A 4,305-nucleotide genomic window follows, 5' to 3' on the forward strand; every position below is an offset into this window, starting at 1 on the left:
CTCAGCATTGAAATGTCTGCTTTTGCACAAGCAGAGTTTGATTGCCAATCATACTGAGCAACGCTAATACAGAAAACGCGTTTTCGAATTCCTGTGATCAAGTGGTTCAGACATATGGACGACAAATCTGGCTTTTAACGTGGCGCCGTGGCTTAGCTGGTGAAAGCACCTCCCATGACACTGGTGCCTGCTCATTGTATTGAAAGCTCGTTATTTCTCGCAAGTATTGTGTTGCTGATCGAGACACTCAGTGTCTGTTTGAATTGCTTTATATTCTGATTTCGAGATCCGGCCTCATTTTCCAGGTTTAAATCCAGTAGTGTATGCTGCTCTTTTTAACTACTATTTTAACTTCTGCTTCTCATCCTCTTATTCTCATTCCTTCATTCCTAGTTTTGTGGAAATTATGTGGTGAGGCAGGAGACACTGCAGCATTCCCGGGGAATGTTGTGGTAATGGCACTGACACCACGACATGATCACCCTCATTCTATGCAGTCACCATTCATTTGTTGTTCACCAAAAGTAAATGCATCCTTGTTCTTGTTCAGCTATCATGTAATTACTTTCTTTTTCTGTTGGATAAGGACTTCAACTTTAACTTCGAAAGGGTCTTTAGATTTTGAGGAAGAAATGTCTCCTTGCCTCAGGTCGAAGTGATAGTGCATTATCCAGAGAATGTGAGACTACTTCGACCGACTCCACCCAGGCGTCAGAAAGCCTCTCAGCAATTCGAATCTCAAACTGTCGGCTGTATACAGACAGGAAAGTTGTAAAAGAAGAAATGTGAAAATTATGCAAATAGAGCGTTTGTTTACGGGCTCAGCCCCTCTGAGATGCTGCAGTGGCGAACACCTGTTTGAATAGGCACTCATCACTTGGTCGGTGCGTTGGGCTAGTTTTCTGGAAGATGGTTAGATTAGATTCCCTACAGTATGGAAACAGGCCCTTCAGCGCAACTAGTCCACACCGACCCTCCAAAGAGTAACCCACCCAGACCAATTTCCCTCGAACTAATGCACCGATCATTATGGGCAAATGAGCATGTCAATTTCACCTGCCCTGCACATTTTGGAGTGAGGGAGAATGGACATTTGTTACTTTATGAAAGTTGCTCCATAAGAATTTAAACTAACCTCCGCTGATACAGAAAAGAAACGTTCACACCTGGACATTCTCCAGTGCAAATGCACAGAAAGAGCCAATCTCGTATTGCGTTCATTTCAAACTGATATATTCATCTGTTTAAGCCGACAGGATAAAAAAGATAGGTTCATCCTCTCGGGGCCCATTAACCACGTCAAAATGCACAGAGGGAATACAACGCCAAGAGAACAGTATCATTGTGGTGAATTGATCAGCAGTGTTGTGTAAGTCAGTGTAAACAGTGGCCAGTATAGGCTGACCCATTAATGCCAACAGTGAGCCTTGCATCACCACTTCCTCTGTCACTTACAGCCTCACGCCCTCCAGTCATGATTGCCTTTCACTTTACTCAAACGCCCTGCTCCACTACTCCATTCTCCCGATCGCTTGCGGGCGTCCACATAGAACCTGCAGATGTTCGAAACTCTAGTACTACTATCGTCCTAAAGACAAAGGAAGTAAACGAATGGGAAAATCATTATCTGTATGTTCCCTTCCAAGCTACTAAACATCACAATTGGATAGGTATTCCTTCAGTCAGTCCTTCACTGTCCCAGTGGATCAGAGGGTTGCTCTCCTCCCCCACTTCAAAACATCCAAATAGTTTAATGAACTGTTCAAATCAACTTTGTCAAACTCAATTGTTAGAAGGCCAACACTTACTGGGAGGTGAGAAAACCTTCACAAAAATGTAATGCTTAAGCTACAGAGTTAAGAGGAGCCGATTGGAAATATGTATCCCTGTGTTCTTGCAGCAGATTCATGTAATCAGACATTTGAGATAGGCTGAGTCAGCAACTTTCCATGAATAGAAATGTTGAATTTGGTGTTGCATTTTCACTGGAGGTATTTTCCAGCCATGATTCTGTTTCAATGAAATTTGCATAATCGTCAATTCCAATTGAGATGAACTCTTGCCAGTTAACTTTGACACAGATAATCAGCGTGAATCCACCATTCACCATTTTACTAGCAAGCTGCTGAGTTGTACCATGCCTTACTCTGTTAAATTGCCGACGTTATGAAATAGAATCATACCATCCCTACACTGGGGAAACAGGTCATTAGGCCCAACAAGTTCACACACAACCTGAAAGGAGTATTCCAACCACAGCAATTTCCCTTCCCTATTACTTTGCACTGCTCCTGACCAACACATTCTGGAGAACGAGGTACAATTTAGCATATCCAATTTATCTAACCTACATACCTTTGGACTGTAGTAGGAAACTGGAGCAACCCGAAGAAACCCATGCAGACACAGGGAGAATATGCGAACGCTAAACGGTCTCCTGAGGCTCGAATCGAATCCAGGTCCTTCATGCTGTAAGGCAGCAGTGCTAACCAACGAATCACGAAAGCTAACTTCAAACCTTAGTGGAGCCATTCTTCCGAATAAGCCTGATATCAATGACATACACGTCTCCATAGCCATTTTGCAGCAAAAGGTAGACATAAGTAGACTAGACATACTCCAGCACGTGGCTGAAGGTGATCAGTTAAAGGATAGATGGTTTATCATCATTTATGAACAGCTGACTAAGCTGCGCTATTTAAAGGCTGCAGCAGGAAGTCCTCAATCAAATATGTTCTTCTTACCATTCGTCCTGCTAAGACTGCGGTATTTATCTTCATTTAGGCTATGTTGTATATTTTCGGTTACACCATTCTCCTGTTAGAACGCATCCCCAGAGATTTTATTTCATGACTTTGCCTGTTTGAAGTTTGGAAAGTCTCTCAGATACTGCCAAAAGCTCTTCAAGAAGCTTCCCCTCCCAGAATCAGCTCTTGCCTTCGAACCTACCCTCATTGTCCACCCTACTCCATAGAAACTAACTGGAGACAAATACATGTATGATGTCACCTAACAGGCCATCAACGCGCTTCACCCTCTCCCAGGGAGCAACACGGCTCAGCGTTTGTGATCGATGCCTTGCAAATCCACTTGGGATGATGGGAAGAGTGGTTGTCATCTACCTATCCACGATCAAAATGTACCTGAATCTGAGAAGTTACCATTCCAATCAGTTTGCAAGTACATGCGTTAAATGTAGATAAATGACACTAATTCGACTGTTTATGATATAGATTAAGAAACACAAGATTTGATCTTAATGGTAAAAAACTGTGATTTCCGAGGCGTGAACACTGAATGCACACCTTTAAAATGCGTAAGTGCAGACTTCGAGGTGTAGTTCCTGTGTGAGAATTGGAATATCGTTTGCAGACATTCAAAACGACACCTGGAAACATTATTTATCTTTCGGACTGTCTGGAAAATCGCACGATCACAATAATTTTCGTCAAATCCCAATTGTGTGGAAGTAGGCCGTTCGGTCTATCAAGTCCACACCAAAGCAGTGAAGATTATCCCAACAAGAACCACTTCCTAATCGATCCCCTTCCAGTTTCTCACAGCGAAATAACCTGAAGTCCACATAACTGGACAAGTTGGGTATTTTTCCATTTGGCAATCCACCGAAACTACACAGCTTTCATAATGTGGGAGGAAAACTCACGCACACATGGGGTGAGTACAAGCACCATACAGACAGTCGACACAGGCTGGAATTGAACTGGGTCCCTGGCACCGTGTGACAGAAGGGCGAAGCATGTTTATTCTTCCGTCAGCTCACTGGGTTCAAGATAAATGACATTTGAACGACTCAGGCAAAGCTTTGAAGCATATATCGTCCCTTGAAGTATGTTTTTCTTTGAAGTTGAACCACATTCCAAAGAACATACATTGCAAAAGAACCGCTTGAACCTTAAGATTTCATCACGAAGAACAAAAAGTTCAGAATTACATGCGGCAACAGGAGAAAATGAGCTTGAACATAGTGTGGAGGGGAAAGTGCATGTAGTGGTGTTTCCGTGTACCTGCTGTGGAGGTTGCGGTTTTGGACTGCGATGGACCAATTCAGAAATCACACCAGGTTATAGATGCACATGTTTATTTGAAATAACAAGATTTCGGACCAGAGCCCTTTCGTTAGGTGAAGTGGGAGGGAATGCCACAGAACACTGAATTTAAGGGAAGAGAGATCAAGGGCAGACAAATCAAAATATCAGGCAAATTGTGGGAGCGGAGTGTCAAAGACTTAGTCTCTGCAAGAGTGTCAGACAGTGTGAGTAATGTGTCAATAACTGAGTGCCAACA

Source organism: Chiloscyllium plagiosum, unplaced genomic scaffold (genome assembly GCF_004010195.1).
Source record: "Chiloscyllium plagiosum isolate BGI_BamShark_2017 unplaced genomic scaffold, ASM401019v2 scaf_11212, whole genome shotgun sequence".
Lineage (NCBI taxonomy): Eukaryota > Metazoa > Chordata > Chondrichthyes > Orectolobiformes > Hemiscylliidae > Chiloscyllium > Chiloscyllium plagiosum.